Genomic DNA, 23895 nt, shown 5'->3' on the forward strand with positions numbered 1-23895 from the left:
CTACCTTTTTAGTTGATTGAAAAGTTCTCTTTATTTAAAAAATGCAAAAAAGTAGCTGCAAAAGAATAGAATGTGTTTTCTATACATGTAAGCATGAAATCTAAATACAATATTATAATGTATTCATGTACAAAAAGCCAATTATGGTTCAAAGAGCTTTGCATATATCTATTAGGTGACCTTGATTTCTATCACATTTTAAGCAAAATGTCAAATTTGATGAGTGAAAATACGGTAATCCATAAGACTGGTCGTTGTATTGGAATCGTCTTGACCAAATGCGGTTTTAAGCAATTAATCTAACCAGCCAATCAGTTAAATGTCACCACCCTCTTATTTATTCTGCTCTCTTTCTCTCTCCCTCTCCCTCATGGCTTCTTTAGGAATGAACGCACTGAATATTGATGTGTCCAGCTGTTCTTGGCGGCTGGGAGGGGAAAAAAGGCTGATTAAGAAAAAAAGAAACGAAAGAAAGGTAAACAAACACACACAAGAGACAGTGTTGCGCAGTGGTTAGAGCTTTGGGCTAGCAGGCATTGCACTCTCCACGCAGCTGCCACTCTGCTGGACCTGCCTTGCAGGGCTGTTGTGTGGAAAAACCCGGCCCCATCGCCCTTTTGAGGAAGAGTTAGCATTAAAACGCAAATAAACCTTTAAGAAATAGCTCGTAAAACCTTTTAAACGCTATAAACCTTTTAAAGGGAGAGACCTTTTAACCCGTCTTGCAGGGCTGGTGTAAAAGATTGGGTGGTTAGGTGAGCGGCAAAGCCACGTCCGCTGCCCTTTCGAAGAAAAAGGTAGCATAAAACAATGCAATACACTTTTAAAAGAAAAAGTGTGTGGAGGAGCAGGGGAAGAGAGAGGGGGGGGGGGAATTCTAGAGCTGCCATTTCTGCCAACCCACCCAGAGGGGGCCCAAATCCAGTTGCAATTCGGAGGGAGAGGGGAAAGAGGGTAAGGCAGGGCGCGGGGCGCTTTAAGCGCTCCTTTGGCGAGCTGAACCAACTTCCCGCAGGCGGAAGGATATACAGGCAGAGGCCGCACTGCAACCTAGCTTGCATGTTTGCAAGGAGGAGGAGGAGGAGGGGTGTGTGTGTATAGAGATGTGCGTGTATGTATGCATATATATGTAATTTTGGGGCCTGGTTGGCCCCGCCCTTCCTTTCTCTGGGCCCTATGATTGGACCCCGGTCGCCATCTGCTTTGCTTCCTCTTAGCCCCCCCTCCTTTTCCAATACTTGGGTTGCACACACACACATACATGCATACACACAATCTCTCTCTGGCAACGTTGTAGCCTTTCCGCCCCCCCCCCCGGTTGTGCAATGTAGTTGCCTTGTTATTAATTTATTATTTTTTTAAAAAGAATTGTCGCTAGGAAGGAAGGGGAGAAAGAGAAGCGCGAGAAGAGGAGAGAGAGAGGCAGAGCGAAGAAAGAAAGAGGAAGAGGAGGAGGGGAAATAATATTAAAAAATCAAACAAGGACGCAGGATTGCAAAGAATCGGCGGCGGCTCCAAGGAGGACGAACTTTAAAGCTGAGGGGGACTGAGATTGGCATCTGGGCTGTACGCTGAGAATGTGCTTGTCCTCCTTTTAGGGGGAGGGAGGTTGCCTGGTTTTTCTCCCCCTCCCCGCCGCCTTTTTGTTGTTGTTGTTCGAGAGAGGCCCTTGAGCCAGCCAGCCTCTTCTTGGGAGATCAGCTGTCTTTGGAGGCGCTCCGAGGAGCCAAAGGCAGAGAGAGAAGAAGGTAAGTGAAACTCACACGCGTTGTGTCAGTTTTCTTGGGGGTGGTGGTGTTCTTGTGTCCTCCAACCCCACCCCCGTCTCCTTTCGGGGTGCAAAGCAGGATCTTTCTTGAATTGGGTGGGGGAGACTAGATCCCCCCCTTCCTGGGGCCTTGGGTTTTTTTTTGGAGAGGAAGACGTCAGGAGGGTCAGCAGAAAAATAAGACACGGACTCCTCCAAGCTCATTTCCTCATGACATTTCTGTTTCCACCCCCCCTCCCACCCCGCAAACAAACAAACAAACCAGCAAAATGGTACAGTACTGTAAAGCGAGGAAGCGGGGAGGAGATGTACCAAGGAGAGGCAGGGCAGAAGTGGTTGCTTTCGTAAGTGGGGGGAGATATGTGTGTGAGTGTTTTTAGGGGTCACCGATGGGGAGGGGAAGATGAGGGAGAAAGTGGACATGGACAGCTTCCAGTGGAAAAAGCTAGAGAATTGATCCGTGTGCGTTTGGGTGGGGGTGGCAGGGTGTAAAAAGAGAGGCAGAGAAGGGAGCAAGCACTTGAGATGGATGTGGAGAGTTGGGGTGTGAAATCTCATGTTGCTGGAAAATAGGAATAAAATGAGGTGAAAGGGAGAGCTGTGGGTGAAAGTGTGCAGGTAATGGGATGCATAGTGCTTGGCTGCCTCTTCAGAGGTGGGAGGGAGAGATACAGGGAACTTTAAAATAGAAGATGGATAGGGAAATTGTCCCAGTATAATGTATCTTGAGGTTATCCTGAAATGCAGGTTTCTTTATGGTATGTGTAGTCAAAGGTTTGGGGCAAAAAGTGCATTGGAAGAATAATTCTAAGTGTGAGTTGTGTTTTTTTTAAAGAGAATGATGAGAACTGAGGGAGAAATATTGGGGTGCCTAGATTCTGATGTTATGAGATGGCATTTGTAGAGAGGAGGGGAGGAATACACACCCCACCCCACTGACTTGGGAAGAGTGAATGGTTAGAAAGGAAAGAGGAAGGATAATAAGGAAATATGATAGGTACAAATGATGCAGTCTGGCTGAAGAATATAAGGGAAAGAATCATGCAGAACTGGAGGGATGGTTTCTTGAGATGTGGAAGGAACTGGTGGAAAGCAATTCTGCAGGAAGTGAAAGGGCTTGTGTGTGTGTGTGTGTGTGTGTGTGTGTGTGTAGGGGGGAGAGGGTTATAGGGAGAGCATCTTGGAGCAAAAAAGCCAACTATTATTTTATGTAACTGGTGCTCTTTAAAATGTGCTAGCCTCTCTAGATCTTGACATCCTGTCCAGTTAACAGTGTTCCCATTTGACAAATGGAGGACTGAGGCCCGGAGAGACCAGCAGTGCAGGCATATGTGCATACCCAGAAATAAACCCCATTGAGTTTGATGGCACTTACTCAGAATTAAGCACATAAAGTATTTCAGCCTAAGTTTGCTTAAAAGCCACTAATGAAGATGAGAGTCCACCACCTTCCAAGGAAGGCTGTTCCTAAGTCAGTATGCTTGATGTTTAGTAAAACAACAACAACCCTGTCTTGTCATTTGAATCCATCGGTTCAGCAAAGAAATCTGCTCTATCATTCGTGGGACAGCCCTTCTCAGGACCTTTTATGTTGGTCCTCAGTTGCTGTCCCAAATTGAAAACTGTGTCTCTGTGTGCGGATATTAATTGGCAGCTCACTGTCCTTATCAACACCAGCTCAAAACAACAGAGCAGCCACACAGCATTTGTGGGTTGTCCTGTGTGTTGTGTGTAGGACTGTGAGGAATTGCTTTATGCCCCTACGAGGTGTCCTTCGCAAGCCTAGGACCCTCCAGAAGTTTTGGGCTACAACTCTCAGTTGTGCTGCCTAGGCTTATGGGACTTGTAGTCTAAAACATCTGGAAGGGGGCAGGTTTGTGAAGGCTGGCTTGGAGGCTTAAGATTCACAGAGGCATTTTATTTTAAAGCATCACAAAGTCTCTGAGATGTTTGCTGTTGCTGGTTTAAGAGTATGAGCCAAGAATTCTCGGGTTCAGATATTACCTCTGCCATGACCTCCCCAGATACCCTTTGCCAAGTCCTCAGCACACACACCTTGCCCCAATATGTCCTGATCAAAGCAAATAATTATAACTACTAGCCATGGCGAGCCAAATAGAGCCTCCAAAATTGGAGACAGGCTACCTCTGACCGCTGGATTCTGAAGAAAGGGCTGTTGCCTCAGTGCCCTATATATGGCCTTCCTGGGAGTATTTGCTTGGCAACCTAGGTGGTCCCACCTTGACTTGACCCAGCAAGGCAATTACTGAGTTCATAATACTGGCCTTCTTGCCAGCCCCGTTGCAAGAATTACCATCACAGGGCATGTAAAGAGTTTTGAGAGCTTAAGGGAAAGAGATTTATGGCAGTAATATTAGATTTGCTATGCTACCCCAAACCTCCAAACAGACATTTATATGACAAACTATTTATGACCTCATTGGCCTCAGAAGTAATTCGGAGCTCGAATTAGGCCAAGTGCCATCTTCCAGTGGGACTGATTCTCTTGGAACACAGCTGTGCAAGCCTTTTTGTATTACACAGAATTCTCTGCTGGACAGAATGAAGAGCTGTGTGTAACCTGAAGCCTTCCAGATTCTCACACCAGTATGTGTTGTTTTTAAAACATTTCCCAATACTGTACCCTTTTATATGTGTGTCAATGTTAATAGCAGTTTTGTTTGGATATGCTATGTGGATGGGGCCTGGTAGTTATATTTAGCAAACTGTCTCTTCCCCAAATCCAGAGTTGCAAATAGGCAAGGGTTATGGGAGTTGTAGTCCAGCAGCATCAGGTTCCCCCACCGCTGACCTACTTTGTTTCTATTCTGATGGGTGATGATTCTGCTGCTGCTGGCATTTAGTGCAACCATTGCAAGCTGGTGTCCTCCACTCAGATGTTTTGGACTACAACTCCCATCAGCTGGCTGGGGCTGATGGGAGATGTAGTCCAAAACATCTGAGTGGAGGACACCAGCTTGCAAAGGCTGCACTAGTGAAATATTAGTGTGCGTATGTGTGCAAGCAATACTTACACTGGTGCCTGTGTTTGGAGAGGGCAAACAGCTGAAGGAGTGAAGCGCATTGGACTAGCAAAGGCAGATGATCTTGATGAGCAGAAATTGTGGGCTTTGCTGACCTTCTACTTTGTGGAGGCTGCCAGCTCTGGTTGTTTGGATCCTGTTAAAATCCTAGAAAAAGCTGGTTGTGTGGACTTCTTCAGCCATTTCCCAGACAGGCTCCATGGGGGGAAAAGAGGAGAGATGATGGTGGCTCTCAGAGGGATGTCGGAAGAGGGCGCCGGGGCATCTGCAGCAGCTGTGCTAAGTGTCAAGTTGTTCTTGACATGTTTTTGGGTGTTTGCGTCTCTCCGGACACCCTTTTGGGAAGGGAAGGCTGTCACTTCTGGGCTGATCCACTGGAAGCTAGTACCTTTTCAGGCAGCAGGGAAGATGGGGTATTTTGAATTTTGCCAGGAGTGAAAGCAGAATCCTTGTGATGTGCTGGGTGATGGTGGGGACTGGATTTTTTATAAAAAGGATGAGCAATTGTCTAGATGGCTTGCCAGCCAAGGGGTGGAAACAAGTCACTTCTCCCAACCTGGCTTATAGCCAATCCATATTCATCTGCACACCACACACCCTCCGTTTCTTGCCCACCCCCTCTTTCTGTTTGCCGTCTTAGTTGTGCTCTTGCACAAACATTACACACACTTCAGCACTACCTTTGATGTACTTTGTTGTTCTTGTTTTCATAGCTGTTTCCCTTGTGGTACAAGTGTGTTTGTCACTCGGTTGGACCCTTTCCTCCTTATATTGCTTGTCTGCTTGTGACTGACTCTTGTGTGCATTTACACACATTTTTCTCAGCTTGCCGAAGTCAGCCTCTGATATCCAGTGTTTGCATGGTGCTTATTCTCTTTTTCTCTGTCTTTGAAACAGAGGCCCATCTCTGTCTGCCCCTGCCTTCCAAAATGAGACGGGTAATGTCTACAGCGAGGGCCTTTTTGGTGATGGTGCCCTGCTTATGAAACACCCTTCCTCAGACCCACCACCCACACTTTGGAACTCCCTGCCTTTTGACACCAGGCAAGCACCTTCACTCTACTCTTTTCAGGGCCTGCTAAAAACTATGTGGTTTAGACAAGCCTTCCTAGATATAAAGAACGTGGATGTGTCCTTTAATCTTTTTTTTAGTTTATCATTCGGTTTAATTATTTTGAATGTTTTAAATAGCTGTTTTTAAACTGTTTTTACTAATAATTTCATTGTTTTATTCTTTTGTAAACTGCTTTGAGCTGTCTTGTTTTTTTGTTTTTTGTTTCAAGCAGTATATAGATTATATGATGTGAATAAAATAAATAAAATAAATACACAGGTGCCAGTTCAGGGCCTGTGCTTGATCTGTTTGTTTGACGTTCGAATGGCTAATTGGTTTTAAAAAATAATAATTCCTTGCATATCCCCATTTCAACACTTTGAGGTCTTTGCATGTATGATTTATCCTCATCCCTGTTGCAGAAGATTATAAATGGACAGAACAGGATCTGTATCTATCTGTGTCATATAAACCGTTGCTGGTGCTGCCTGTTTGAGCAGTTGAGGGGATGGCAGAATGGAGAGCCTGGGGCTTGAAGCCGTCAGCCCGTTGCCCCAGGATGTTAACTGGCTCACCTGCCCTTTAATCTAGGCCTGGCTGAGTTCAGCTCCAGAGGGATAATCTGTAGTAATGAAGCTGGCTGCTTTTCACCGGTTTGTGCGCACTCTTATTGCCTCCTGTTGTTTTTGCTGGTTTCTATGGTTATTGTTATAATTTGTCACTTTTATGAATGTTGTTGTTGAGCCGTTTTGCAGGCTGGGATGTGGCCCAGCAGCATAAACCAGCAGTGCTCACGTTCACCCCACCCTCACTCAAGTAAATATAGGCTCACTTCTTTCTGTAAGGAGAGGTGCACGGTATTGGTTGCTTTTAAGAGTCCCTCTCTCCATATCCAAACTGTATGCAGGTGTGAGAAAGGGGAGCTCCACAACCTTCAGCCCAATATTGCACTCCATTTCTGCTTTGATGTGCCCTCTGCAGGGATGTTATTATGTAAAATTCATACGCCACGTTTGGATGGTTAGATATAAAAATATCCTAGTTCTAGACATTCCTCTCCATAAATATGTATTAGGATACTTGTATTATTAATGTATTATTATTATTACTACTACTACTACTACTACTGCATTTATATCTTGTCTTTCCTCCAAGGAGCTCAAGATGGCAACATGGTTCTTCCTCTCCTCATTTTACCCTCACAACAACCTTGTGAGGTAGGTCAGGGTGAGAAGTAGTGACTGAGCTCAATGTCACCCTGTGAGCTTCATGTCTGAGTGGGGATTTGAACCCTGGTTCCCTAGGTCATTGTCTAGCACAGGCATTCCCAAACTTCGGCCTCCAGATGTTTTGGACTACAATTCCCATCTTCCCCAACCACTGGTCCTGTTAGCTAGGGATCATGGGAGTTGTAGGCCAAAACATCTGGAGGGCCGCAGTTTGGGGGTGCCTGGTCTAGCATCTGAACCACTATACCACACTTGCTCTCAGATTTCAGGTTTCTTCATGGCCTAGAAACTTCTTAAGTCAGCCTTCCCCAAATGTGGTGCCAGCTGGGGCTGAGGCCTGAGGGGGAACTGTAGTCCAAAACATCTGGATGTCAAGGCACCAGGTTGGGAAAGGCAGTATTAAGGTGGCGTGTTTATAGATGTCTTGGTGGACAGTGTTGCTTGTACAGTACAAGGTTTGTTGGGTTCCTCTTAGGACTAGTCCATCTGGCCTCTGTTCCTGATAGAGATGGACTTTACCAAGAGAGCACACTTTTATTTATATAGTAAGATAATTTATATCCTGTCTTTCACAACATGCTGTTGGGGCAGGTTACATTGCATCACAAATACTACTCAGCAATGCAAACACTTTACACCTATGAAAATATTATTGTGCAGTTCCTTTATTTGGTGGCACAATAAATAAATCCCTCCTGCCGGTCAGAGGAAGAATGAAAAAGCAGCATTTTTACCTGGTGTTGAAACGTGCCCGCCATGGGTACCTGTCTAATAAGAAAGCGGAGAGTCCTCTGGGTATGGGGTGCCATTCCCAAGAAGGCTCTGTTCTGTTTTTCTGGACAATCAGATCTTTCCTAATGGTGCTGCTACCAATAGAGCCTTGCTAGCTGGTTTCCACTTAGAGGCACTTTGGAGAGGGGCCCAAGCCGTTCAGGGCTTCATATTCCAGAATCAACACCTTGAATTGCTCATCTGTGTGGGCTGCCAAACTCCTAGCCATTTTCAAGGGTCACCCACAAAACACCCAGATTTGGTTTTAACACATGACCTTAGGGGAAATGGGGTTCCTGAGTGTTTGAGTCTTGTTTGGCTGCCCAGTGTGTCTCTAGCAGGTGACTCTGTTTTTCTGCCTTCATTCTCAAGTTTTATTTTATTCCTCCCTCCTTCCCTTTTCTTCCTTCCTTCCACCAGCTGGTTCAACTGCCTGCCTGTGGCCATGTCTCTAACGCTGTGCGGTGGGGCTTATTGCTCTTTCCCCTTCCTGTTTCCTTCCTCCCCCCACTTTATCATCAGCATCAAAGAACCTGTTGTAAAAAAAAATATTAAGATGATAGTTGACAGTCTTTGGGTTCTGTACCGCTGTCTGGAGCTGATAATGATAACTGATCTGAGACTGAATAGGAGTTGGGTCCATGGGCACATTTGCAAATGGGAAAAATTGTGGTGGGCATCTCTCTCTCTCTCTCTCTCTCTCTCTCTCTCTCTCTCTCTCTCTCAGACACACACACACACACGGGTTGCCTGCTCAGACCCTGCGATTTCAGGGCCCAACCCTGAGATCTAGGGGTGATCTTATTAAGCGTGACACATTAAGCATTAACCACAGTCACTGAGAGCATGTCATTAGAATAAAAAAGTATTACAAGTGAGCCAATATGTTGCTGGTTGGAATTTAAGATCGAAACCTTAGCTAAAGCAGAAGTAAGGGGACCGTTCCTTCTCACCTGCTTAGGGAGCCTAGGTAGGGAATATTTAATCAAAAAGGAGAGAGTGAAGGAGGACAGAGGACTTCAGAGAGGCTATGCAGTAATTTGTACGTAGTTGGCTCCTGCCAGGCTAAAGCTTGTGAACTGCATGCATAGTCTTCTTAATCGGCACCACCGATTACATCTCAACCTCTTACACTGGCTACAACAGGATGCTTCTTTCAAGCCTAATCGCAGTGTGGAGGAGACCCTGTGGGTGCCAGGAACAGACAGTCTCTGAAGGTGCATGTGCACCCATGGGTGCCATGTTGGCAACTCCTGATCTAGCGATGGGGTCCAGTTCTATTTGGATGAGTTTGCATTTCCCCTGAAAAATCATTAATTTTTTTTTTATTAAAAAAATGTGTGATGCCAACTTGACTACCTCATAGCCCATTCCTTGACCAGAGTCTGAGGTATGACCATTATCCTTAAAGCCCTAAATGGCAGTAGGAAGACACACAAAGGTTGGTTTCCTCCTGGCTACCAAGGTCACTGGAAATTGGCACCATCAGTAGTACAGTATGTGAAGATGCTTCATCAGTTGTACCCTCCAGGATCGAGGCTTCCTTGCCCCTGGGATGTCCCTTTCAGCCTTTTCTTGGAGTCTTTAGGTCTGACTCTTCTCTCCTCCTTGCAGCTTTCTTGTTGCATTTTGCTTTTCAAAATATTTTATTGAGCGTATTGTTCTTCATAGTGTTAGCTGCCTTGAGAGCTTTGTTCTGAAGGAGGAAGGTGGGATGAAAGTCTGATGGGGGGGGCATGCCCTGTGCAAACAATTGGAGATGGCAGTGCAGATAGCTGGCACTATTCTGCTAATCAGCTTTGTAATATGTCAGGCGGACATACACAGTTACCCTTACACCTACCCTGTGAGGTAGGTTATGTTGGGGGAGAGTAGCTCAATGGGGCTGTGCTATGGTTAAGGAAACTTAACTCTGATTTGTGACTTCTGGGATTGTAAACCTTGGTTATAATTCTGTTTCCATCACTAGGGACTGGTGCATCAGGGAGGCATGAGTGAAATTAAGAAGCATGGGTGTTAGAGGATACTGGCAGGCCGCTGTTTGAAAAATTAAACCATGGATTTGGCAGCATAAACGATCGGTTTGCGCAAAACATTATTTGACCGTCCTTCCCCTCCTCTACCATGCCATCTATTGCCAACTCATTGCACTCCAGAAGTTTTGGGTGACAACTCCCGCTGGTTTGTGTTTTGAAATGATTTCATATTTGATTGTTACTGTAATGATGTGTCAATGCGGCATTTTTGTTTTGTGTGAGCTGCTTTGTGTGCATTTATATTGAAAAGCAGCATACAGCTTTTTAAAAAATACAGCTCTGTGCTCGTGAGATGTGATGGGAGTTGTACAGTGGTTTCGGTTTACAAACAGTCCCGTTTATGAACGCCTCCGTTTACGAACGCTGTGGACCTGGAAGTGTTTACACCCGGGTTCCACGGCATCGGATGCACAGACGCGGTCTGCGCAGCACGCGCGTGCGCAGAAGCACTCTATCGGCGCTTCGCGCATGCACAGAAGCGTGCCTTCGGGGAGCAAATGCCTCCGTTTACGAAAGCCTCCGTGGAACGGATCGCGTTTGTAAACTGAGGTTCCACTGTATTCCAAAATGTCCAGAGGGCACCAGGTTGGCAATGGGTTGTTCTGTTCAGCTATTGGCCAATGACACTGTTGAGAAATCTGTGGTGGGGGAGAAAATCTGCAAGTAATCTGGGGAAATTGGCCACAACAATAGCAAATTTGGGATGTGGTTTGATAAAACATCAGGAGGATTTGAAAAACCCCATAGTGTTCCCTTTTTGTCTTCTTTTGCAATATTTTTTTATTTAAAAAAAATTGGGATTACTAATTTTTATGTGTTGTCAACAGTTTAAGTATGCGTGAGGATCTGTTTTGATTTACATTGCGAAATAGGATTCAAAGGTTTTTAAAAAGATTGCGAAACCACAGTGAGGAAGCCCATCGGCTGGAATATCAAGCAGTTCATACCAGTTTTTTTGAGGGGGAAGGGAAGTTAATTTCCCCCTCCTCCTCTTCCTTCTTGACAGTGAGTTGAAGAGTGGGACACATTGAGTGAAGGCTTGGGCCTACCACTATTGAGGGTTGCTGGGTCTTGGGGACACCCCAAACCCTCTTACAGAGTAGGACTTCCACCTGCTCAAACTACAGTCATACCTCGGTTTAAGTACGCCTCGGTTTAGTATTTTCAGTTTAAGTACTCTGCGGACCTGTCTGTAACGGATTAATCCACTTTCCATTACTTTCAATGGGAAAGTTCGCCTCAGGTTAAGTACAGACTTCCAGAACCAATTGTGTTTGTAAACCGAGGTACCACTGTATTTTGCAACGGTTGCGACCTGGATTTTAGATACTGTACCTCATCCTTGATCAATGCCTGCCCTGATCTTCTCTCTCTCTCTATATATACTGCTTTTCAACACTGTTCCCACAGCCAATTAAAACCAATATCAACAATTAAAACGTCTTTAAAATATTAATATAAAAAGACTGCAGAGTACATAAAATCAAGTTTGTTTTTTTCTGATTAAGTGGGTCTTGTAATCTAAATAAATGAAACAATCTATTGATTCAATTATCAATAGGTGAATGAAATACAGTGGTGCCTCGCTTAACGAATGCCCTGCTTAACGAAATTTCCGCTTAACGAAAGGATTTTTCGAGCGGAGGTTGCCTCGCTAGACGAATTTGTTTTACGATAAATTCGTCTAGCGAATCACGGTTTCCCATAGGAATGCATTGAAATTCAATTAATGTGTTCCTATGGGCAAAAAAAAAAATTTCAATGCATTCCTATGGGATTCGCTAGACGAATTTTTTGTTATAAGAAAAGACCCGTGGAACGAATTGAATTCGTCTAGCGAGGCACCACTGTACTTGGTTAGTGTGTATTGCTAGATTTCCCCTTCTTTGTAACAGAAGAGCACCACTACTGGATCAGGCCTCCTAGTCCAGTATCCTGTTTCTATGCCCAAATCTCCAGGAAGTCAGCAGACAGGTGCCACAGGTGTCCTACTGTTGTTAAAGCTCTCATTATTTTAATCTGTATGCTATCTTTCTACAGTACACGAGTGTGTCCATTGGTTTCCAACACGAGGAATGCAAGAACAAGAGCAGCAATACATATCAAAGCATCATCACAACGGTCTATTGTTTAACCAATCAATTTCAAAACAGAATACAGCAGTCCAAATAAAACTGCACCTCATTTCAGTCATAATTGTAGCTTTGTAACATTTTAAATTCATTACAAATAGACAGTGTCAATCATTAAAGCACCGTATCAGTTCCTGTTCTTTATCCGTTGTTAAAATGTGCAAGCCCCCTGGAGTCAAGTATGATAAAATGGTTCCAATTTTGATATTAATAAGACAGCCTTTGCTAACCTGGTGCCCTCCAGATGTTTTGGACTCCAACACCCATCAGCCCCAGCCAGCACAAGTTGTAGTCCAAAACATCTGAAGGCAACAATCTCAACCTGAAGGTTGAGAAAGGCTACAACAAAATTGGTTTCAAAAAAAGCAAGATCATGGCCACTGGTCCCATCACCTCCTGGCAAATAGAAGGGGAAGAAATGGAGGCAGTAAGAGATTTCACCTTCTTGGGCTCCTTGATCACTGCAGATGGTGACAGCAGTCACGAAATTAAAAGACGCCTGCTTCTTGGGAGAAAAGCAATGACAAACCTAGACAGCATCTTAAAAAGCAGAGACATCACCTTGCCGACAAAGGTCCGTATAGTTAAAGCTATGGTTTTCCCAGTAGTGATGTATGGAAGTGAGAGCTGGACCATAAAGAAGGCTGATCACCGAAGAATTGATGCTTTTGAATTGTGGTGCTGGAGGAGACTCTTGAGAGTCCCATGGACTGCAAGAAGATCAAACCTATCCATTCTTAAGGAAATCAGCCCTGAGTGCTCCCTGGAAGGACAGATCGTGAAGCTGAGGCTCCAGTACTTTGGCCACCTCATGAGAAGAGAAGAATCCTTGGAAAAGACCCTGATGTTGGGAAAGATTGAGGGCACTAGGAGAAGGGGACGTCAGAGGACAAGATGGTTGGACAGTGTTCTCGAAGCTACGAACATGAGTTTGACCAAACTGCGGGAGGCAGTGCAAGACAGGAGTGCCTGGCGTGCTATGGTCCATGGGGTCACGAAGAGTCGGACACGACTAAACGACTAAACAACAACAACAAAATTATGCCCGGCATAAGTATATACAGTACAACCATGCTAGCTAAGCAGAATATCAAGGTTCTGCTTAGCTAGCATGGTCAGTAGCCATCGGTAGGCCTATATAATATTGTGCAGGCAACTCCCCATTTATGCAGGGGTTACATTTGAAGGCACCACACATTTAAGTGAAATTGCGTATATTTGGGACACCATTGAAAAAGCCTGCAAACACCCTCCAAACCTCCTTGCTCAAACTCTAACTCTCCACAGGCCTCAAAGGTCGGTGCAAGGGCTCCTGGGATTGCATTTGCAAAGGCTTGTGTGAGATTGCTAGACACTGTTTATGTGCTATTTTTGCCGTTTTCACACTCTTTTAGGGCCATTTTTACCCCTTTGCGTGCTACTTCCAGGTTCATGGCGATGCGTGTGCTCATGTGTCTTAAATGTGTGTAAACTGGGAGTTGCCTATACTATGCTTGTGGGTTTGAAGTCCCAATGGAGATTGGCTGAGCTGTTGTGGTAGCACAGAATGTTTGGGACTTGTTTTGGAAACTGAGGGAAGGGACAGTTGTCAGCTTGCCTGGGATTGGAATGGCACATGAGGTTAAGAGGAGGATTGGTAAGTAGGGTAGGTAGATGACAGGGGGCCTAAAGGAAGAATACAGAGCATATTTCAAAAGGTAAAACCAGGACACCCCAAAAAGCTCATTTTGTTATGCAATTTTTCTATTGACTGGCCTAAGATCCAGGACAAAGGAAATCCCTGCCCCCCAGATGTCAATTCTGCCTTTGAAATCCCGTTAATGTCTGGGGAAAATCTGGACATATGGCAGCCCTATTTGTGGCTCCCAACTATGGAACTCCCTACCACCAGAGGCAAGTCTGTCGCCTTCACGAGGTGTTTCTGCCATCTGTTCAAGAAAAACTTACTCCGTTTGGCTGTTGGGGACTGACGAGATGGTCTCCTTTCTGTTCACTGTGAATGATGTAATTGGGGCTGATTTTTGAGTGTGATGATTGTATGGCTTTATTGTTGATTTTTTCTAGGTCTTTTACTATATTTCCTATGCACCATCTTGGGATGCTGAGATGAAGGGTGGTCTAAAAAATATCACCAGTAATAATAAAGTAACAATATTTAATTGAAAGGACAAATACTGTCTTTGCTTTTCAATCGGTTCAAAGCAATGAGGTCCAGCAAGACTTAATTTTTCTCTTGGCTGAGACTTCCTTAGGATGTAGAGCCTTAACTAAACATGTTGACAAGTTGAACTGCTCCAATTAATGGTTAGTCATTTACTTAGCACTTGTAGCGTTTGGTTTACAAGCCTGGTGCCATCCGTCTTTCCAGCCCTTGCAAAGTAGGCCATAATAATGTTCCCATTTTGTGGATGAGACACTGAAGTAAACTAGTCAGGGGGAGTGTGAGCTGGAATCTGCAGTCCACTCAAGGTGTATTTGGTGGGGTTTACTCCCAAGTAAGAGTAAATGGGATTGCAGTAATATTAAGGTCTTTTCAAGTCAACTGCTTCTCTCTGAAGTGTTTATGTTGAAGATGCTGCTGAAGAAGCTATAAAAGGAGGACCAGTCACACCTTTTATTACTGGCATACTGTAGATGATATAATTATTTTGGGATGAGGTTAATAGAAGGAGTTTGGGGGTCAAAGCAAATGCCTTAATGCTTAAGCCATTGTTGTAAGAACACCAGTGAGTGACCTTTCAGGCAGTCAATAGCAACTGCTTGGCTTTTTAAAAGAAATTGATTATAAATTGCCTCCTAAATGATTGATTTTAGCTCTTTCTATAAGCTGTAAAATACTCTTGGAACCCAGCATCTTGTGGCCACATCTCCAAGCAAATAAAATAAATTTGTACCATACAAAAGTGAGAGTTTTTTTTAAGGGAGGGCTTTGAATCCCAATCAAATCATATGCTTATTTTTTTATTACTAGACAGCCTTTGCCAACCTGGTACCCTTCTCCAGATGTTATAGGACTCCAACTCCTATCAGTCCCCAGCCAGCACAGCCATTTTGGACTCCCAACTGTGGCTGATGGGAGTTGTAGTCCAAATCATCTGCAGAGCACCAGTTTGGTTGAACGAACAGCAGAAGCACCCATTTGGGTCAGATCAGGCTGGGTCCATCTGGTCCAGTCTTCTGTTTCCAGCTGTGGCCAGGCAGGTGCCTTTGGAAAAGCCCTCAAGAGGAAGTAAGGCTGAGTAGGGATTTGAACCTAGGTCTTCCCCTGGTTCCCCCAGCAAGCCCTGGTCAACAACTAAGCTGCTATCAGGGCAATCAGTATTTGAATGCAGGTTCCAGGGCTGCCCCCGCCCCCCATGAGGCAAGGTGAGATAGCCACCTCAGGTGGCAGGATCCACTTTGCACAAAATCTGGGAGGGTGCAAGAAGTTTAGTGGTGGAATTGAGCATGTGTGTTGTGTGTGTGGGGGGGAACATCTGCCTTGTTTGGACTTTCAGCAGCTCTGCTGGTTATTTGAAAACAGAGGAAAGGGACAGAATCTGATGAGTAACTTGATTGGGATTAAGAAAATAAGTCTGTTTGGGGCCCTACCAGAGGTGGCCAGTGGCCACGGATGCTGGTGGGTAGTGGGCACTGAACACCTACTTCAGCTTCCTAAGAATCCTCATTTCTGTTTTGGCTTTTAAAAAGTAAGTCTCTAGTCCTTATGGTTATGAAGATATGCTTGGATTGTGCAGGGACAATTTCCATGGAAGAATTCAGGGGCTGAGCACCATCGCTGAAATACCTGTGTTCTACAGTCCCCTGCTCTCTCTGTGTGTCTAATCGACAGCGACATTGTTTCATTACTTTTGTTCCCTCTTGCTTTTGGTCAACTCTTGAAGCACCATGCATATTATTAAATTCTCTGTGCCAGTTCGACTCAAGATCTGGCCTCCAGCCGGGCAGTGAAACCCGCCTCCTGATTTCCTGGAAAATGTCTGGGACCTGTTTTATTCTTTTAAATACCAGTTGTTCCTGACTTGCTGAGATGCAAGGCAGAGGGAAATGAAATTTTATTTGGCAAGGAAGAGGGAGAGTTCCAAGGGGTAGGATGCATCTCTTATTTGCCAGTTCCCCCTTCCTTTCTCTCCTGTGAGAAAACGGGAATAACCTGGCCAGAAGTGGTCACGTTGGATCAGAGGTCTAGAATGAGTTGCAATTGCAGCCCAGGCTACTGTCCGAGAAACAGTTCCTTTGCGGGCCGAGTTTTGGCACAGCTTTTGCCTTTAAAATTATGACTTTGCTTATGATGTTGCTAAATTTGGGGCTGGCACACACAAAAAGATTTGCTGGCATTTGAGACACACACTGAGAATCTTGGTTTTCCCAAGGGTGGCGATTTCTCTGGTTATGTTTCAGAGGGCCAAATTTCATTGTTAAGTTTTCCCTGTAGGAGAGAGAGAGAGAGAGAGAGAAATTTTGGGTGGTGAGAGAAATCTCTTATGTCAAAGATGATTCTGAACAAGAAAGAAGCTTAAAAATTTGTGGTTTCTAAAGCTATCTCAGGAGTTTTATGAAAATCTGAGGCCAGCTCTTTCAGGATTAATTAGAAGAGCCAGTGTGGTGTAGTGGTTATAGAGTTTTGGGCTAGGTCCTGAGAGACAGGGGTCAAATCCCCACTTGGTAATGAAGCTCACTGGATGATCTTGGGTCAATCAATCACTCAGGCTAACCAACCTCACAGGTTTGTTGTGAGAATAAAATGAAGAGGGGGAGAGTTATGTACACCACCTTGAGGTCCTTGGAGGAAAAGGTGAGATAGAAATGCAATAAATAAAACTAATTTCCAAACTTAGATTTTTTTTTTTTGCAGGACTGTGTGGTCAACAGTGATAACTTTGCACTCATAGATCTGATCACAGTGTGGATTATTGAACAGGCACTGAAAAATCCCCCAGTAATAATGATAGTTTTAAAGACAACAACAAAACAGTGCTGGGTGGGGCTTTGTAGTACCAAACATCTGGTGCCAGTAGGTTGGAGAAGTCTGGTCCAGAGAGATGTTCTTGCAACAGTGTTTTCCAGGTTGACCATGGCCTCTTCCTCTAATAATAAGGCATTTGTGCCTTCCTAGATCCAGCTAGATGGTATTCTTCCACTGGATGTTAAGAGCCAAGAGAGACAAGGCTTTGGCACTGGCACCCTAATGGCAACACTTCTCACATGTTGCGCTTGTTGGAGATCTTAGACTTCCATGTATATTAAAGTTGGCTTGTGTAGCTCTGCTGTATCGTAGCTATAAATGTTGCCTCTCGCCAACCCCGTTTACTGGAAATTGTGACGTATTCAGTCTCTAATTTACATTAAGAGCGGAATCCCCTGTAAATTCCCAGGCTGTCTTGAAGGGAGCAAAAGCAATAGGCCAGGAAGGTGTCAGCAAGTTCAGTGTCATGTCAGGAAACGGCAACCTTTGTCTCCTTTGAAAACCAGCACCTGCCCTCTTACGCAGCCAACCCCTGTCTCTTCTCCCCGCTGCCCCAATTTTCGATCAGTATGCAGACAAACATACATGAACCTCTGAAGCAATCTGTTTCAATTTCATTTTGTGTACCCTGATTTTAAATGTCTCCCCTTCTTTCCTGTTTTAAAATGCATAAACAGAGCCTCCTCCCCATGATGGTACAACCTTAATCTGACACATCTAGACAGCTGGGAAAAGCAAACTCACAATTGGATAGGAAGGACATGGGAGGGGGGTGGGGAGCAGAAATATTTCTGGCTCTGTCAAGGCCTGACGCTGCTGAGTCACTGGATCTAGGTGGGGACCCACCAGGGAGTATTTATTGGAGTGGGAGAGGGTGGATGTTGCTTGCTAGGCCTCTTCGCTGAGAGACTAAGCAACACAGAAGAATCTTGCTTCTGCGGTGAACCTGCTAGGTGGCTCTGAATGCTGTCATTTCTCTCTGCCTTGGCCTGTCTGTCTTCAGTCCCTTTGAGGGATCATTCTACCTTACAAAGCTGTTGTAAGGATTAGGAGAAGTGCTTTAAAAGGCTCTAGAGCAGGCCCAAACTGCGGCCCTCCATATGTTTTGGCCTACAACTCCCATGATCCCTAGCTAACAGGACCAGTGGTCGGGGAAGATGGGAATTGTAGTCCAAAACATCTGGAGGGCCGAAGTTTGGGGATGCCTGCTCTAGAGCATTAGGCCAACAGGATGCCCTGGTTGGAGCTGGTGGGAGACTGGGAGTTGCATCAAAAACATCTGGAGGGCTCCAGGTTGGAGGTAGCTGTGCTAGGTGGTGATCAGCTAGACAGCGGTCACTATTCCCCTGCCCCTCTCTGCAGTGTTATTTAATGTTTGTGTTTATATCTCACCTTTTTCTCCAAAGAGCTCAAGGTGGTGAATATGGTTTCATTCCCACAGCAACCCATTGAGTTTCATAGCAGAGTAGGGATTCAAACCCTGCCATAGGAGCCAACTCCTTGGGGACGAGGTCCCTTTCCCTCCCCCAATAAAATATTTGAGGTAGCTCGACCCCTCTAAAGTTAATGGGCAATGCCATTCAGATGGCATGTGGATGCTGCGTCATGTGATTGATTTATGTGGAGCGGAGCTAATTCCCCCCCCCCCGAATATGTCATTCAAGTTGACACCCCTGAACCCTGATCTCCTGGGCCCTAGTTTGACGCTCTAACCACTACATGGCACTGGTTCTCATTTATACAATGTCACCAGTGTACAAAGTCAAAATGCTCTCAAGTAGGTCACAGCATTCTCAAAACCCATATGCAACCTTATATTTTATCAATGGGCTTCTTTCTGAGGTGTAGTGCAGTTTTAAATTCTGCCTTTCTGCTGCTTAGTGTAATTATTAAATGTATTTATTGTTTCATGCCTGTGCCATTTTTAATGATGCGTAGAGTTTGGTATTTCTTATTTTAGTTTAGTTTTATTAGTTTTAGTACTGTAAACCCCTCTGGAATTTTTTAAACGAAGAGCGAGCAGTAAATAAAAGGAGTACCGGTAATAATGCTTGTGGTCATGGTTTATTTATACATTGCTTTTTGGCCCAAAAGCAGCGAGCAGAATATTAATATGAAAGAAAAAAATAAGAAAACAGTACAATAAAGAGAGGCAGTGTGCTATAGGGTTAGAGCAGGCATCCCCAAACTGCGGCCCTCCAGATGTTTTGGCCTACAACTCCCATGATCCCTAGCTAACAGGACCAGTGGTCAGGGATGATGGGAATTGTAGTCCAAAACATCTGGAGGGCTGAAGTTTGGGGATGCCTGGGTTAGAGTATTGGGCTAGGAACATAGCTGCCAAGTTTTCCCTTTTCTCGCGAGGAAGCCTATTCAGCATAAGGGAAAATCCCTTAAAAAAAGGGATAACTTGGCAGCTATGGCTAGGAAGGGTTCTAGTACTCAATCATCCATGAAGCGCACTGGGTCACCCAGTTACTCTCTCAGCCGAACCTACACCACAGGGTTGTTGCAATGAGAAATTGGGGAGAAAGAGAACCATGTTTGCCACCCTGAGCTCTTTGGAGGAAAGGCAGGATAGCAACATAATAAATAAAAAATAAATAAAAATAAATTCAGTTACAGCAATAGAAATGGAGATGTTGGAGATGTTTTTTTGTGTGGAGATGTTGACAAAAAGAAAAGAAAAGAAGGCTCAACAACTTTGTCCAGATTTTCACCTTTGGGATTACGACAACCCTATCTTTTTTATATATATAAAAAGATATTTTATTAAAACTTTCTTAGTTTACAAAGGTATGCACAATGTTTCTTTTTTCAAGTTACATTTTCCATAGGTCAGTTTCATTTGTTGAGACATTAGGGTTACATTAGGAAGAAAAAAGGGGGGGAAGAGGTGGAGGGGGCACAACCCTATCTAAAACATCTGGAGGGCATGAGGTTGATGGAGACTGGTGTAGGTGCTCAAAGACTGAACTGCAAGGGAGAATGGGCTGAGGCATTAATGGAAATGGGAGACCTTTGGCTTCCTGTATGAACAGGCTGGGCAGTTTTCTTTGCAAGGGGTTTTTTGTGCGTATCTTCTTAATTTTTTTCCTGCCCTTTCACAGTTCAGGGGTGCATTTGGGATGATAGCCCAGCTGTGCTTGAATGGAACTGTACATGAGCATAGCTGCAAAGTCTCCCGCTGAAAAATGTGGGATCAGCAGCGGCGCGGCACCGGAAGTCGCTTCAACGCATGTCTGGACATGCGTAGAAGCAACTTCCGGTGCCGCCCCCGCCCGATTTCCGGTGCCCAGGCATGGGCGGAGTGGCACCGGAAGTCGCTTCTACGCATGTCCGGACATGCGTAGAAGCGACTTCCGGTGCCGCACTACCCATGTCTGGGCACCGGGAATTGGGCGGCGCCGGCACCCAAAATGGAGCCTCCCTGGCAGGTAGGAAATCTGGGGGATTTACGGGATTTTTTTCCAATCCGGGCTGCCAGCGGGAAACGGTTTAAAATACGGGGATTTCCCGCGAAAAACGGGAGACTTGGCAGCTATGTACATGAGTTGGAGGAGGGGGCTGTATTGTGGAACTCTGTCATAGTGTTTTCCAGTGTTCATGCAGCTCTTGGGTTTCTGAATGGATCTTGAAGGAAAAGCCTTTCTTATGCTCGAAGAGCTTTTGGGGTTTGGCATGAGGGCACCTAATGAGTTGTAACAGGGAATGTCTTCTTGGGGCAGACAATTTGGCTGCTAAGCCACCTACCTCTCATGTAGAAGGCCCCAGGTTCAAATCCCAGTGTCATTTCCAGGCCCCCTGCCTGAAACCCTGGAGAGCAGCTGCCAGTCAGTGTAGACAGTCTTGAGCTAAGGAACCACCAGTCTGACTTGGTATAAATTGGTTTTCTATGTTTCTAATTAAGAATCTAAGAAGCTGGAGTCAACAGGAATGTCTTCACTTGGTGCCGGAATGATGACGATGTACCTGCAAGGGGAGATTATTTCACAAACAGGTTTCCATTTAGTAAATTATGCCACTAACTTACTTCTCATGAGCATGGTAGCATATCTCCTTGGGGCAGGCAATTTAGATATTACAGCTTTGGAAAGTGTACATCCGACTTGCAGAGATTGTTTTTGAAAGTGACAAAACGCAGTAGACTTTGGTGCTGGTGTGTGTTGCTCCTAAATTGAAAGCCTTTGCCACTTACTCATTGATTATTAGATTTATATCCCACATTTCCTCAGAAGAGCTCAAGGTGGGCTCCCTGTTGTATCCTCGCAACAAACCTGCGAGGTAGGTTTGCCTGAGAAACGGTGACTGACTGAGCTCAAGGTCATCCACGGAGCTTCACTGCTGCATGTGGATTTGAATCCAGGTCTCTTAGGTGCTAGCCCAAAGCTAGAATTCCTGCACAAAACTTGGCCACCTCCACAGGTCTGGTAAAGAGCATGAGCAGCTACCCCCCTCCAATTCGAGCAAGGAGCTCCACTGTAGGACCCAGAGGGCATCCGGGGAGATCTGACCTCTTAAGATGAAGCAGAGCACTCTCTCCAAAGGGCCCTGGGGTGGTGTGGCTACCCTGGCCTGACCTTGCCTCCTTTCAGAGCTGCTTGCACCCTCAAGTATACATCATAAATAATAGGTAATGCTCGCTCGCTCACTCACTTACGTAAGGCTTTTTAGTCAAGGACCCCGGAGCACTTTAAGGAAAGAAGGTCAGTGCCATGATGATGGTGCATGTAGAGAGAGCTTGTAAACTGAGGCAGTGAGGAAGCAGCAGGTGACCTTGGCTAAGGTCACCCTTCAAATTGCTTTCCCCCAGCCTGGAGTCTGAATCCCAAGGAAGCTACAGCCGCGGCTTGCTGAAGCGAAGCCAGCCTTGCTTCAGAGATGAGAGCAGATGACTCTCCCTCCCCTCCCCTCCACCTTGCCAGCCCCTTTGCAAGCAGTCATACAGACTGCAATGGCGTTTCCCTGCCGTTTCAAAACCCGTAACAGCCGTTGACTTTCTCTTTTTGATACTTTGGTAATTTAATTTCCTTTTCCTTTTCCTAGATCCTCTACCCTGGTTCATCCTCCCTCCTCGTTCCCATCCTCTTCCTGCCCTAGAATAGCTGGTGCTGATTCTGTAGCATCCTGCTGGTTCCCATGGCAACCCTCTTTAAAGGCAGGCATCCAGACAAGTCATGGCATTATGTTTTCATTGTGGGGGGATCAGGCAGTAAAGGTGTGAAGAAGGGAGCTAGAGAATAGGATGGGTTTTCTCCCTTCTCTTGTCTTTCAGAATTCTAAATGCTGCACTTTGCAAACAGGCAGAAAATGCAAAGCGATATAGGGGTGAAAGTAATATTGCCTCATTGCATGCCAGGGACACTTTTAGATACTAAGAAATGGATTCTTCCGCCCAACAGCATGCCAGCCAGGAAGATGCTATGCCAGCCTTTGTCAACCTGGTTCCCTCCAGATGTTAAGCATAAGAAGAGCCTACTGGATCAGGCCAATGGCCCATCTAGTTCAACATCCTGTTCTTACAGTGGCCAACCAGATAGATGTCTGTGGGGAAAACTGCGAGCAGGGCCTGAGCACAAGAGAGAACCCTATCCCCTCCTGTGGTTTCCAGCAACTGGAAATGCTGGGGGTTGAACCTGGAACATTCTGTGACCAAAGCAGGTGTTCTGCTAGGGAGCTAAGACCCTTCCTCTAATTCAGAGGTAGCCATCGTGGGACCCTTTCAGATGTTCTTGGGTCTTGTTCTCGCTTGAAACTGGCACTGTAACATAGCACTGCCATGGTGGAAGTTGTGCTCCAAAACATTTGGAGGGTACCAGGTTGAAGAAGTGCTAATGTGCTGCACTTTTAGAGTGTTGGGCTAGATACAGGGGTCAGCAAACTTTTTCAGCAGGGGGCCGGTCCACTGTCCCTTGTGGGGGGCCGGACTCTATTTTGAAGAAAAAAAAGAACAAACTCCTATGCCCCACAAATAACCCAGAGATGCATTTTAAATAAAAGCACACATTCTACTCATGTAAAAACACTGATTCCTGAACCGTCCGCAGGCCAGATTTAGAAGGGGATTGGGCTAGATCCGGCCCCCGGGCCTTAGTTTGCCTAGGACGTGGGAGAGACCAGGGTTCTAATCCCACTTGGCTATAAGACTCACTGGGTGACCTGGGGCCGGTCACTGCCACTCAGCCTCACCTACCTCACAGGGTGGTTGTGGGGATGAAATGAGGAGATTGGGGAGAACCATGTTTGCCACACCTTGAGCTCATTGGAGAAAAAGGTGGGATGTAAATGCAATCAGTCGATGATACTAAACTAGGTGAACATAGAGCTTTCTGCCTTCTGAAGTCCCAGAGTCCCTGGCATCACCTTGTATGTCTGAACAGACCCTTTTATATATTTGGAATCTATCTCTCTCTCTTCCCACTGCCAGCCCCCAGTGCAGCCTCGGTTCTGCTTTAGCACTGCATGTGTTAAGGCAGCATATTTTGGGTTGCCACTGTGGTTTAGGCACTGCTGTGTCCACCCCCCCTCCACCCCACAAATAAACACACTGTTGTTGTTTTTCTCCACACCCCCAGAGCTTCTGTTGTGGGTGGCAAAGTGCCCAACTCTCTTGCTCTCCTTCCCTTCCAAAAGTTACTCACAGCAGCTAGGTTTGGCCACAGGGGAAATAAAATGGGAGGGAAACTTTTTTGTTGGGCTTTTATTTATTTATTTAGGATATTTATTTTTAGAGGAATTTTTTCCTCCCCCTCCAGGAAATGGCTGGACAATCTAACCTCTGCAGTAGATTTCCATCCTATGTATATGCCATGGGTTGTTGGGTTGGTAACGCGAACGCTGGAATACTGTGGTTGGGGTTTGTTTTTGCAGATGCAGCACTCGTACAAGAACAAGC

The 23895-nt window shown here is 45.4% G+C and overlaps 1 protein-coding gene across 8 annotated transcripts in view; it reads left to right on the forward strand.

The window, feature by feature from the left end:
- The first annotated feature begins 1178 nt into the window (after nucleotides 1-1178).
- MEF2D (myocyte enhancer factor 2D) overlaps nucleotides 1179-23895 on the forward strand; it is a 154193-nt gene continuing 131476 nt past the window's right edge. For 2 of the 8 annotated variants that reach the window (XM_035098751.2, XM_035098752.2), the window contains exon 1: nucleotides 1179-1748. The gene's annotated coding sequence lies outside the window, so the exon portion shown is untranslated. The remainder of the gene's footprint in view (nucleotides 1749-23895) is intronic. The other 6 variants (XM_035098747.2, XM_035098750.2, XM_035098755.2 and 3 more) reach the window with 5 other exon arrangements.

Source organism: Zootoca vivipara, chromosome 17 (assembly GCF_963506605.1).
Source record: "Zootoca vivipara chromosome 17, rZooViv1.1, whole genome shotgun sequence".
In the NCBI taxonomy this organism is placed as follows: Eukaryota; Metazoa; Chordata; class Lepidosauria; order Squamata; family Lacertidae; genus Zootoca; species Zootoca vivipara.